Consider the following 14,853-nt stretch of genomic DNA (forward strand, 5'->3'; position numbering starts at 1 on the left):
GTAAAAACAAAATTTTCTGCGTTAGGAGAAGCTGCGTGGATCCTTTTTTTTTTCCATTTAATAAATGACTCTGAAGGCAATCCTGACACGCATGCGGCGTTTGAAGGCGTGAGACGCGGATCACACACACACTTTATTTTGAGGGTCATTAATCATATAATAACCCTAATACTCACATTAGGTCCTTTTAGAATGAGCGAAACAACACTTTACAGAGGCGGAGCTGGAGGTTTTAATCACAGATTACAAATCTGCTTTAACGAAGGAAAGAAATATAAGATAAGAAAAAATAAATAGCAAGAAAACTTGTTAATTCATTAAATTACACATGCCACCCTCTCTTTTATTGTAATGAAAGATTAAACTTCTATTTTAAATAATTTTTGAGTATGTTGTGTAACCATTCATGCATTTAATTTTCCTGCCATTAATTTCTTAAAGCCATAATAATAATGTGTATCGACTTTAAAGGCTTACAGAAATTGTATCCTTTTGGAGCTAGAAGGCCTCTGTCTAAAATCAAGATTAAACAGAAACTTTCTCTTAAAAGGTAATATTTGATTACTGGAGCTATGTATTAAACACTCTAGAATATTCTTTATGTCATGTAGCTCATAGAAAGGAGGCTGAGGCCTGTCTAACTGCTGTGGGCCACCAGTACGAGGAGTTGATCTGATCTGATTTAATAAAAGGCTCACCAGTGGTTGAATTATTTGACCTTAAACCACACAATCTGTCACAGTTGTAGGTGATTGTTGTCAGGTAGCTTTAGGTTATTTTTATGCTTTTTGTTTTGCATGCCTTTTGTTCCTTCTAACAAGCAGTGTAAGAACTTTTCTGCACTTTTCCATTTTAAATTTCACTATTGTATCACAAAACAACCTTTCATTTATTTCAAGAGTTCACACTTAGATACTGTTTGACAACTTGTTAGCAAGTTAGCAGGTTTGGCATGCTGTCCCGGGAGAGAACCCTGAGCTCGGAGATAGTTGAGCCCAGGGCTCCCGCCAGGTCCATAAAGCATGTGAGGGGAGTACGAGGTCAGGTGTTCTCGAGAGCTCCCCTCAGCAAAAGAGGAAAGGAGGAGAAGGGGTGGATGGGGGGTTTCTTCGGAAAACGAAGATAGGGGTGTAGATCTCAGCTAGGTTATTATAGTGAGTTTGGATCGATCTGATTGGCTAGCTAATGAGTGTAGATGAGTGGCCAGCTGCAGTCAATCATATCACGTGCTCCTCTCGAAATTAGTTTGTGAAACTTCATTTATTTCAAGTCTAAAGTAGCTGTATAAGGTTCATTTTCAAAGACAAATAAAGTCACATGAATACCTTATGGCTAGAAATGAATATTAATTTGTCCTATAAGCGCGGTTCTTCTAAGCGATATTACAGATAGCAAACAGTCAGGAATCAAGAAAGGGTCAGACGAAGCAGTGAAGCTGGAACTTTTTTCTGTTATGTTCTTTCCTCTTCCTTATTCTTTTTTGTAAAACTAAAGCATACAAAGACTATACAAAGGTCCCATTACAGAGAGTTCACAAATGATCACAAATCAATTAACATTATTCACAGTGTTATCTGAACAAATTTCAAAAGGCTACATTCAAGCTCTGATTAGCATAATCATCACTTAACAGTGTTTTTTATGCTCTAACTTATACTTTTAGCATTTATGTACTATTCGTTACGTTTGGCTTGAATGTCTTTTAGAAAGACAACATCACCCAGTCAAATTTTGATGTTCCTTTTGCCATTTGCTTTGGCTTTGCAAGGTTGTGAGGTAGGCTTGGGCGGTATCCAAGTTTTGATACCGTCAAACTGCCTCCATATTTTACCCCGGTATCCGGTATTACCGGCGTAATAAAAAAAAGTATGACGTAAAGCTCAGACAGCGTCACCAAACTGTTGGCTTAAGCCTAAACCATTCAGAAACTGAATACATTCTATGCGACTTTAGGCTCGCGGTCAGAGAGAGAGAGAGAGAGAGAGAGAGAGAAAGAGAGAGAGAGAGAGAGAGAGAGAGATGCTGTGCACGAGAGAGCACAGCATCTCTTTCTCTCTCTCTCTCTCTCTCTCTCTCTCTCTCTCTTTTACACATACACACACACACACACACATCTCTCCCGTGATTTATTCAGAAATTTACTTCCACACCGTAAGAAATCTGGCCGGCTCCCGCGTAACAGCAGCGGGAATGCAGAGAGCTGTAATCGGGCAATAAAAATTATACCCGATAGGTCCCGAGTCCGACAGTTACATTTTGATTGACAGCTTTATACAGCCCGAACCCGTTTACAGCCCGACATTAAAATGTGCTCATGCACACAGCTCTAATGCGTTTTTTTCAAGAATGAGTCATTTATATGTTTTAACATCATTTATTCGTAACAAGCGTAGACTATAGGCCACTTGAAAGTTGGAACAAAGAAATAAAATAAGTCCTACAGCTGTAACATCGTAACATCTCAGCACTCTATAGGTCTAGGTACATGCACTTAGCCTTTAAATTAGCCTACACACCAATGAAAAGAAATCTTGCTTAACAAATCAAATTAAAATAAACTCTAAATGATGACGGGTATTTTGGCAATAACGAAATTAAGATAAAGGCTGTGCAAGGTTTGTTTCTTCTCTTCACAATCTGGCATTAGGGCGGCAGTGAAGCTGAATATTAAAAGAATAATGCCACCATTAGCCTGTATACTCTGTCTACATTATGATTATATGGTTTAATTAAAATTTATTTATAATTTAAAAACCCTTTACTCACCAAGATTAGGCTACGTGTGTTTGTGGAGGAACATTATTAAATCCACTGCCTTTAGCGCAGTCTCTCACTCATGGTGCATCCAGCAGCTGAACACCCTTTCCTGCGGCTACAGGTCGAGATGCAGAGTTCTGATCTGGCTGATTTTGCAAGTTTTGGGTTGGATTGTTTGTTCATCTTCTACCAGTCAGGAACATGCATTTAATTTTCCATGACAGCAGTTTCACTTTAGCGAATGGCCTCTTCTTTTTACCTGTCAGCTTGCGGTTTAGGGCTCTACCGTAATACGCAGTGTATGAGCGACCGCGAAATACCTGCGGCTGGAATAACCGCTCCTTATGAGCTAGTGACTGACTTGACCGCCGTCAAAATTTGCTTTTTTTACTACTTCGTCATCATTTGTTTCACCTTTGCAGGGATGGATTTTAATGCAGGGATTTGGATTTTTTCGGCTCTCGCCGGGTTCGGGCAAAGATCTTTAGCTCTAATGCAGACCTCTCGTTCATATTAACCACGTCTCCCTTCTGTTCAGTTGAAACTCCCAAACTGCAGGACACTTTGAAGCGCGACTCGTCACATCACCTCTCTCCCTCCCTCTCCCCCTTCTCTCCCTCCCTCTCCCCCTTCCTTTCCCTCTCTCCTCCACACTGTCCCTTGATGACAACCACACATACGTTTTTGTAGGCATTAAATAAAGGATATTTCATATTTTATGACGTATAACGGTATTGAAACTGACACCGTTGCTATTTTTAGATCCCGCGGTATACCATAATACCGTAATACCGCCCAAGCCTATTGTGAGGTACTCTCGCCTCCATCTATTCCAGAAAGATGTTTTACTCGTTCCCATTGCTGTCTTTGGAGATTAGTTTCCTCGAAGTTGCCAGGAGTGAGAGTGGTGTGTGTCCCTTCTAAGTTAGAAGCATACAGGTAGCTGATGTCAACATGAAAGTTGATTCTGGGTCTTTAGATTTAGGAGTAAGAGGTCTTGAGTTGACAATTCCAGTAACCTCTGCCATCAGAGTAGATAACACCTCATGTGTTAGACAGGAAGGAATAATCTGTTGAAACATGGAGTCCAGTATACGCCTGGAGCTCCTAATTCTAATTCTCCCAATACTTCTGGTGCCAGCTTAGCCTTCTCAAAGACAAACCCAGTGTGACATGCACCTTCTTTAGTAATGGCATGAAGATATGCCTCTGCTGCGATTGCTCTAACACAAGCATCAAAGAAAATGTGTAGTTTTGTTTTCAGAGCCGTAGAGAGTGCACAATCAACATGCGTTCTTAGAATCTCCAGCTCTCTAAGGTATTGTAAAGATTCTCTTCATGTCCCCCATACTCCTTCTTTATTCTCAGGGAGAGGGGAATCCCAGTCTTGAATTTCTCTTCAATAATGATAGGAGCAACAAACCCTGCGTCAAAGAAACTTTTTACAGTTGCAAGCATCCCTCTGCATGTGAAGGGTTTCTTGATATCTGCTACCTGAAAGGTAAATGCATCTCTCTTCACATTCAAACTGAGCCCAAGACTACGTAGAATGGGATTAGGTTCAATATCCAAATTGAGATATTTGAACATTTTTGCATGATCTTCAGCTGGGAATGGATTTATCATTTTTTTGCTGTTTGAAGCAAACTTATGCCTCTTCAAATTTGAAGTGGCTCCTTAGTTCGTGTGAGCAAGTCAATGGCTTCTGAAGCTGTCGGCTTTGTAAAAAAAACATCATCAACATAGAATTTCCTCTCTACAAAGCATTTAACATCTTAACCATACTCTTTTTATTTTTTATTTTATTTTATTTTTTTTGTCCATTGTACACTGCTGCACGTCGAAGTCCATAAATGGCCACAGAAGGGGATGGACTATTTCCAAATACATGCACCCTCATGCGATATACGATATTCTCCTTGCTGGCGTCAATATCCTAAACCAGAAGAAATAAAGAAAGACTCTCTCCTCCTTTTTCACAAGAAAGCTGTGAAACATCTGTTAGATGTCCGTAGTCACAGCTACAGGCTCCCTTCTAAAGTGGAGTAAAACACCTAAGAGGCTATTATGTAGATCTGGGCCAGAGAGAAGAAAACTGTTTAAGGAGACACCCTGTGTTTGCGTGCTGGAGTCAAAGACAACTCTCATCTTACCAGGTTTCTGTGGATGATAAACCCCAAAAATGGGTAGATACCAACATTCTTGACCTTCTTGGAGAGGTGGGGCTGCTTCTGCATGCTCGTGATTGAAGATGTTTCTCATGAAATTCAAAAAGTGAGATTTTATTTCTGGCTTTCCACATGCGCAAAAGTGAGGTTAGGCAGGTTAGCACCTGTTCTCTGCTGTTAGGAAATCGCTTATGTGATGTCTTAATTGGTAACGTATCCCTATCCATGATCTCTAGGAAGCATCTATCCTCGATAGACGATCCAAGTTTGTTATCATCCCTAGACTTCTCAAAGATAGTATCACCTATGTAAAAATTACATATTTAATGCTTTGTTTATTCTCCACAAATAAACATGTAGCAAATTATAATAATAATGTAGATTAACTTGCATGTATATCCACATTAATAATCTGTGACAAATTATAATGTCCATTAAAGTGCTCGCATATCTACACCATTATTACTGTAGTAAATTAGCTCAAGGTTATTCTTCCCACGCCTTTCCCGCCGTTATAATGTATCGAGTTATGATTCAGATTTCAATGCTCGCGTACCTTCTGGAACATTATATAGCGGACTAGCTTAGCGGGAGGAAGATTCATTTGAACGGGGCTTCAAATGAATCGACTCTTTTGATCCGAACAAACGAATCGCTCAGCGATGCATTCAACATAAAGTTTGAGCAGGGTAGCAAGATCAAAATTTAAGACATTAGATTTGTTAATATTCACCGGCACCTTTCTTTATACAAAATTAAACTTTATTGACTAACAGAAACTAACACCTAACACAAACACACATTCATACAAGCATAGGGAAGAGTAACGTAAAGTGAGGTAACAGGTTGAGAAGGTGTAATGATGGGAAAACCTCGGAGTTTGTAAGAACAAACCAAGCAAACCAAACGTAATCAAATTCAACATAACCCTTCTACTGTCTCTTTAGGGTTGAATTAAGCTCACACCAGTTTAGATGTTGGAAGAGAGTTGATAATTGCGGTCTGTCCGTGAGGTCAGAGCTCCCGTTGTTGAGCACATGGTTCGTCCGTTCTTTGTTTCCACGAGGGTTATAGTGGGGAAGTCGGTGTTTCACGATGAAGCAGCCAAAGTGTTCTAGGCGGTGAAATGTCCAAGCGCGGTGCGATTAACCCTTTCCGTCTGGGTTTCTGCCTGCTTTCTTTAAGGTTTCAATACTTAGGTTTGTGAGTTAGTTGCTGAGTTGAAAGTTTCAAAACAACGTGTTTCCAGAGCAGAGAGGGGGGGGTTACCTGGAGTTGGGAGAGAGAGGGGGGTTACCTGGAGTTGGGAGAGAGAGGGGGGAGCTCCCAGGCAGCGTGTTTCAGAGCAGAGAGGGGTGTGAAGAGAGCGAGCGAAGAGAGGTCCCAAGAGAGAGAGTCAGTTTAGCTTGGTCCTAACTTTATAGGGTGGGTTCAGATCCACCTTCCATGGAAAGTTGACCAATTAGAAGCTAACTTCCTGGAATAGTAATTTACAGCTCTTTGTCTGAGGCAGAAGAATTTGCATAGGCAAATTTTATGCAAATCGGGACAGAAATGTTAAAGTCTCTTAAAACGTTAATATGTTGCGCTCATATTAAAATAAAATGTCAACGATCAATTTGTACAGCGAGTGAGCTTTCCGAAAAGTCCAAACTTGAACAGTATAAGAGGTTGTTTAGCTTAGGTACAGTTAAACATTATATGCCTTTGTAAGCCGTTCCTGTGTTTAATGCCGCATGGCACATTCCTTTGGGTCGTAAATACCTTGGAATCAGGTTTCGAGTCTTCTCTGGGCAAAGTTGGCTCGGTTGTGGAATAAAAAAGCAAAATATTTATGTGTCTGGTCGGCTATATTCGTTACACCTATGACATAATCATCAATGACAAAGGTGTTGCATGTCAGGGATATTTCTGTCTGAGGCTTGACATCAAACTTATCTTTGATTCTGAGTTTATTGGGACAAGGAGGGAATAAAGATGGACGTCGATTATCAAGTACATGATATCATTCATTCATTCATTTTCTTGTGGGCTTAGTCCCTTTATTAATCCGGGGTCGCCACAGCAGAATGAACCACCAACTTATCCAGCAAGTTTTTACGCAGCGGATGTCCTTCCAGGCACAACCCATCTCTGGGAAACATCCACACACATATTCACACACACACTCATACACTACAGACAATTTAGCCTACTCCATTCACCTGTACCGCATGTCTTTGGACTGTGGGGAAAACCGGAGCACCCGGAGGAAACCCACGCAAAGGCAGGGAGAATATGCAAACTCCACACAAAAACGTCAACTGAGCCGAGGTTCGAACCAGCAACCCAGTGACCTTCTTGCTGTGAGGCGACAGCACTACCTACTGCGATACTGCCTCGTCGAGTACATGATATATGATCTGTTAATGTACAGATCCCAAGTAGATATCCCCTAGATCTAGTTTTTGTGCATAGGGTGAATTACTAGGTCCATTACGTTGCTCTCGCACTTTATGAACCTGCAGGTCATCTCAACTCAGCTGAATAAGAATTTGGGCTTCTGGATCTAAAGCAGGAATGCATTGTGCAATGGGATTCAGGTGAATATGCCAACATGTTGCATCCGGGGTTGGTATCTCACTCCTGTCATCTGGTATGTCATTGCATTCAATCAAAGTTTCACTTTCAATTTCACTTTTAACAGCTTCATCTAGAGACTCCATAACAAACCCTGCGGCTCGCCTCCCTGTCATCTGTCACACCTGCACATGTGCGCAAAGTGTATGTTGAGCTTTAACTTTTTACATGCATCAATTCAAAGAACTTACTTCTGGGAGTGATCTATTTATCTGGTCGTCTAAGACCACATAAAGCTTGATTGCTTCTTCTGGACACTTGTCTGGGTAGACTTTGACCAAACTAATCTTAAAGCAATAACATGAGCTTTAGTCAGAACCACAGACCTCAGTACACTTGGAAGTGATTTCGGGCTGAGCTGCGATTACATCTTTTTCCCCGCTTTGCTCATATAGAGTTAACGATGGTGGTCCAGGGTAAAGTGCTGCAATGTGAGCCTCACTGCCACATTCCTTAACATTTAACAACTGATTTAGTCTCTAGCCAGATGAGCAGTAGTGGCGAAACACCTAAAACAAACTATTCTCTTTTAAAATGGCCTTGCGCTTATCTAAAGGTTTACTCTGAAAACTTCTACAGTGTTTAAGAGGGTGTGGCTTCCTAAAAATTGGACACTTTTTATTTACATCCTCCAACTTAGCACTTGAATTATATGTCTGATCTGCAGTACCTGGTAAGACGTTTGTCTTGTGAGTGTAGACCATGCCTTTCACTTGTCTTTTCACAGGCTGCTTTAGCTTCAATACATTATGGATTCCAGGGCTTGGTTTTTCAGAAGTAATCCACTAGGATTTTGGAAAATGGATTGGATCAAATCTTGAAAATGGGTTTTTCAAAAGAAAAAACGGATACATAATTGGATTGGATCACGTTATCCAATCTTGGTTTTGATTCGGATTAAACCTTTAGTTTGGGTTTTTCAGACCTTTTTTGTAGGATTTGGATCAGCTACAGTGAATATAGGCTTTAACGTACAGAAAGAGTTTGACCTTATAAAATAATCCCCCAAACAGCTGTCAAAGTTGAACAAAAACATTCAATTTTATTCTGCCACTAATTGATATATATATATATATATATATATATATATATATATATATATATATATATATATATATATATATATATATATATATATTTATATATATATATATATATATATATATATATTTATATATATATCACATATTTATATATATATCACATATATATATCACATATATATATATATATATATATATATATATATATATATATATATATATATATATATATATATATATATATTTATATATATATATCACATATATATATATATATATATATATGTGATATATATATAAATATGTGATATATATATAAATATATATATATATATATATATATATATATATATATATATATATATATATATATATATATATATATATATATATATATATATATATCAATTAGTGGCAGAATAAAATGATTACTGCAATGATTACTGCAAAGAATGGCAATCACAGATTTTTTAAATCACTTTTAAAATTGCAAAAAGAGACTGAAAGGGCAGAAGCACAGCTTCGTCTGGCAGAGGAAAAACTGCAGCAAAAGGCCAGACTTAAGATCCTCCTCCTAAAGGCTACGCTTAGACAAGCTGGTCTCTTCACATCAGATGAGGAAGCCTGAAATTATTGTGGAGTTTTTGACATTGTCTTTTTTAATTAAAACATCTATATTTAAAACTTGTTATAAATATCCTCAATGTACAGTGTTTGTGTTGTAGATCTCAGATGAGTGGACTGCTAGAAAAGGATGGGGAGGGGTTTTTCTTGTTATTAGTTTTTCTTAAATGTGTGTTTTCATTTCAAATAAAAAGAAAGTCATGTTGACCCCACACTGGCTATTCTACTTGTTGATCTTTACACATCTATAGTTCTTCATTGTGATTTCCTATCCTGTTTAAGCACTTGTTATTCAGATTTAGGGATCCTGAAAAGCTCCTATCTGGATCATATTAATCCAATCCGATGTTGCTTTGAAAAACTGACTCAAAAAGTAAGCTGGATTACGTGATCACGAATTGCAAAAAAAGGATTACTAAATCCAGATCAATTTTATCTGGAATAAAACTTTGAAAAACTTGAAAAGACCAGAATTCAATTCAATTCAATTCAGCTTTATTTGTATAGCGCTTTTACAATGTAGATTGTGTCAAAGCAGCTTCACATAAATGGTCATAGTAACTGGAACAGTGTGGTTCAGGTTTTAGTGTTTAAGTTCAGTTCAGTTTAGCTCAGTTCAGTGTGATTTAATCATTACTGAGAGTTCAAACACTGAAGAGCAAATTCATCTATGCGTAGTTCTACCAATCCTGAACCATGCGAGGCAGTGGCGACAGCGGAGAGGGAAAAAAAAACTTCACCTGATGGGAGTGAAGAAAAAAAACCTTGAGGGAACCAGACTCAGTTGGGCACGACCATTTTAATTTCTCCGCTGGCCAAAAGTCTTGTGCAGAGCTTCATTCGCCGTGGTTTAGGCTGGAAGATGGCCTCAGCGAAGACTCGTCTGTCCCTGGAGCGTCGCTGGAATCAGACTCATGTTCTCCACTCCCCACGACCATCAGCGTAGCAGCAGCTCAGGATATGGCCTGGTCCCGGATATGGAATCCTTGGGATCATCACGTCGCTGGTCTTGGATCCAATCAGTGACTCCGCATAATTTGAGGACCTCGGGATGAGTATCCCCAGGTGAAAATAGAGAATAAAGAGAATAATTAGCGTAGCTGCTGTTCATAGTGTATATAAGCAAGATGCAGAAGCCTGTGTGGAACCCGCTAGGTGATGCATTGAGTGTATGCTTTACTAAACAGATAGGTCTTTAATCTAGTTTTGAACTGGGAGAGTGTGTCTGAGCCTCGGACGTTATCAGGAAGGCTATTCCAGAGTGTAGGAGCCATGAAAGAGAAGGCTCGACCTCCTTTACTTGATTTTGCTATTCTAGGGACTACCAGAAGCCCTGAATTTTGAGATCTTAAAGAGCGAGTTGGTTTGTAGCGAGACAGAAGGTTGGTTAGATAAACAGGAGCTAGATTATTTAGAGCTTTATAGGTGAGAAGTAATATTTTAAATTCAATACGAAACTTAACAGGCAGCCAGTGTAAGGAGGATAAAATTGGGGTTATATGATCATATTTTCTAGACCTGGTCAGAACTCTGGCTGCTGCATTTTGTACTAATTGAAGTTTTTTAATAGAGGATGCTGGGCAGCCAGCAAATAGAGCATTACAGTAATCCAGTCTCGAAGTCATAAAAGCATGGACTAGCTTTTCTGCATCTGAGATGGATAGCATATTTCTTAATTTAGCGATATTTCTCAGATGAAAGAAGGCAGTTTTTGTGACATGGGATATATGGTTTTTAAAAGTTAGATTGCTGTCTAATATGACACCCAGATCTTTTATAGTAGAGCTAAAGCTAACTTTGTATCCCTCTAATTGTTAATTGAGTTGCGAGATCTGCTGTGTGCAAGATTTAGGCCCAATAAGTAATAATTCTGTTTTGTCGGAGTTTAAGAGAAGAAAATTGTTGGTCATCCAGTCTTTGATGTCTTTGATACACTCAGTTAGTTTAGAAAGTTCAGACGTCTCGTCAGGTTTAGTTGAAATATATAAGTGAGTATCATCTGCATAGCAGTGAAAGCTGATCCCATGTCTTCTAATAATGTCTCCCAGAGGTAGCATGTAAATTGTAAACAGTAAAGGGCCTAAAACTGATCCTTGAGGCACCCCATACTTTACTGGGCTGACTTGTGAAGGCTGTCCATTAATATTCACAAACTGGTAGCGGTCAGTTAAATGTGACTTAAACCATTGTAGAGCCTGTCCCTGGACACCTGTAGACTTTAAGCGATTTATGAGGATATTGTGGTCAATGGTATCAAATGCCGCACTAAGATCGAGTAAAACTAATAGCGAGACGCACCCTCGGTCAGCAGCTAAGAGTAAATCATTGGTAATTTTCACTAAGGCGGTTTCTGTACTGTGGTGAGCCCTGAAACCTGACTGAAACACTTCAAAAATATTGTTCGTCTGCAGAAAGGAGCATAATTGAGTGGAAACAACTTTTTCTAGTATTTTAGACATAAATGGAAGATTTGAGATAGGTCTATAAGCTAAGTTGTTGGTGTCTAGTTGCGGTTTCTTAATAATAGGTTTAATAACAGCTAGCTTGTAAGAGTTTGGAACATGGCCTATAGATAAAGAAGAGTTGATAATGTTAAGAAGGGGTTCTCCTATAGCAGGTAGCAGCTCTTTCAGTAATTTTGTTGGAGTTGAGTCCAGCATACACGTAGCTGGTTTAGAGCTATTTATAATTTTTACTAACTCTTCGTGTTCTATGATTTTGAAGCAGTGTAGGTTATTATTATGATTCAATGAAATATTTACAGGATTGGGAGTATAAGCCGGTGCAGAAAGTTTGGCATCTCCTATTTTCTGTCTAAAGCCTTCTATTTTATTTCTGAAAAAAATTCATGAAGTCATCACTACTAATTTGCGGTGGAGTAGTTTGTTCCAAGGATGAACGATTATTTGCTAATTTAGAGATGGTGTTAAATAAAAATCTAGGATTGTTATGATTATTTTCTATCAGTTTGCGCAGGTGCTCAGTCCTGGCAGATTTTAGAGCCCTCCTATAGCTGGACATACTGTCTTTGTACGCAATTCGAAAGACCTCTAAATTAGTTTTTTTCCATTTACGTTCCAGGGCGCGGGTTGCTGTTTTGAGCGCACGAGTATGACTATTATACCATGGTATAGTTTTATTCTCTCTAGCCTTTTTTAATTTGATGGGTGCCACAGTATTTAGTGTGCTAGTAAAGATGGCATCCATACTGCTGGTTACTACATCAAGATCATTTGAGTTTGCGGGTGCATTACGAAATAGAGAGAGATCAGGTAAGTTATTTATAAATTCATCTTTAGTTGACGGAACAATAGTTCTACTAGGGCGGAGTATTGGAGCGGGTTTGCTGATTTCAGGTAAACACAGCTTATATAGTAAGAGGTAGTGATCTGTAATATCATCACTTTGTGGTATAATGTCTACGTCAATAACCTCGATTCCATAAGACAGAATTAGATCTAATGTATGCTTTAAGCGATGGGTTGGACCCACAACGTTTTGCTTTATCCCAAGTGAGTGTATTAAATCCATAAACGCGAGCCCTAATGTATCATTAGCGTCATCTATGTGGATGTTAAAGTCACCTACAATTAGCATTTTATCAGTTTTGACTAGTAAGTCAGAAATAAAATCAGATAATTCTTTTAGAAATTTGACATATGGTCCTGGGGGTCTATATATGGTGATTAAAGCGAGAGATAAAATAGGGTTTTGCATAGTATCTGGAAGCTGAACATTAAGCGATAATGTTTCAAAGGAGCTAAACATAAGTCCGTTTCTCTGTTTAATATTAAGGAAATCACTAAAGATTGATGCAACTCCACCACCACGACCAGTTTGACGAGCCTCATGTTTATATAAGAATCCTGGAAGAGTTGCTTCATTAAAGCTAATATAGTCATTTTGTTTCAGCCAGGTTTCAGTGAGACAGAGTGCATTAAGATTGTTTTCTGTTATTATTTCATTAATGATAAGTGCTTTAGGTGCAAGTGACCTGATGTTTAGGAGACCAAGTTTTACGAAATTTGTATTTTCACTTTCAACTGGTTTTTCTGGTTTGATTCTTACTAGATTTTTTCTGGAGCACGTAGTACGTTTATTTCTTAATCTAATAATACGAGGAACAGACACAGTCTCCATAGGTTTTGCCAGATATGCGTTACTGATGTTTAAGTGGGGTGAACAAGAGTCTAGGTGGCTATAATGTGAATTTTGTGAATTTTTACCTGCTAGTCAGATGGTGCGAAGTAATCTGGAGATGTTGTCCGACAGGAGTTCAGCTCCGGCTCGACTGGGGTGCAGGCCGTCAGGACGGAAGAGCCTAGGACGCTCCCAGAAAAGATTCCAGTTATTAGCAAAGAGCAATTTCTGTTCTTTACACCATGTTATTACACCATGGAATTCACAAGCTCCCTGCGTGCTTAATACCTAGCTATTTTATTCACAGAATTGTCATTGTTGAATGATGGCTGTGGTGTCATTTTGTATGGTGAAGAAGTAAGTCACAGCATTTGGAGTTTATAGTAATGGGTTTGCACTGGTCCTTGAGTCTGTTGCATCATATTCTCAGAAGGTTTATGTTGCGGATCTCTGATGACATTACTCATGAATGGTTGTCTCCTTGGCGGTGATTCTAAATGCAACACATAAACAAAAAGCCTCAGAGGCATTTCAAGTGGTTTGTCTCCATCCAGAAGATTAAGGACAGAAAAATAAGTTGTTACCTCTACATTTATACTATGGACCGATTTCATATTATCAGTGTCCTTTAATGACTGATGGAACTTTAAAACAGGCTGCAATTAAGGCAACCAATGGCATTTGGAAACCCCGGAAAAAAAAAGATATTTAAAAATGTATCAAGTCTGTGTGTACAGTGTGAATAGATGACTACTTCTTATAATATGGATATTTTTTCCTACAAAAGACAAAGCTGCTACTTCTTAGTATATCAGCTACAGAAAATGTGAGGGGTCCAGAGAGGGAGAGAGACAGAGAAAGAAAGCGAAACAAAAAAAACAAGATCTCTATGTGAGATTTGAACTCGCTTCACTGTTAGCATTGTTGTTTCTTAATGGGGGACTGTCCGCTACGCTATTGCCGCACTCTGAATCATCTGTGGAATGATACGCTGTGATTTATGGCCAAGGTACTGTACAAAAGTGTATAAAACAGTTCATTGCCAGGCAGGCATACAGATGGCCCTACATGCTATTGCCACATTGTACAGTAGCCTAAAATGCCCTAACGCAAAAACAAAAGCTGCACTGAATGTTTTCTATGGTAAGAGCACATCCACTGTTTGTCACGTTTGATTTCAAAAGGTTTGTTAAATACAATAATGATTCTTTTGAAAAATATCAACGCTCATTTAAATATTCAGTTGGTTATGAAAAGTACTATGCAGTTATAATCCTCTCATAATGAAAAAACTTGTATATCTGTGCTTCTATCAAATATTCCATCAAAATTCTCATCAAAAGAGTTCCCAATGCTCAGTAAACTCTCTGAAACAGACAAACTCTGGAACACAATCTGCTCTGGAGCAGGTTATCTTCAGAGAGAAAGTTGCTAAGGTTATTTAACATACCCCAAAAGTGGAACCAAAAGCGGATATTATCCAACCAACTTACTGTTAAACT

The 14,853-nt window shown here is 38.7% G+C and overlaps 1 protein-coding gene and 1 long non-coding RNA gene across 16 annotated transcripts in view; one reads left to right on the top strand and one right to left on the bottom strand.

Moving 5' to 3' along the window:
• LOC137488296 (uncharacterized) overlaps positions 1–14,853 on the bottom strand; it is a 724,224-nt gene that overhangs the window by 583,346 nt on the left and 126,025 nt on the right. The window lies entirely within an intron of this gene.
• Positions 1–14,853, top strand: part of def8 (differentially expressed in FDCP 8 homolog) — a 181,020-nt gene that overhangs the window by 79,807 nt on the left and 86,360 nt on the right. The window lies entirely within an intron of this gene.

This window comes from Danio rerio, chromosome 18 (assembly GCF_052040795.2).
Source record: "Danio rerio strain M-AB ecotype USA chromosome 18, GRCz13ab, whole genome shotgun sequence".
Lineage (NCBI taxonomy): Eukaryota > Metazoa > Chordata > Actinopteri > Cypriniformes > Danionidae > Danio > Danio rerio.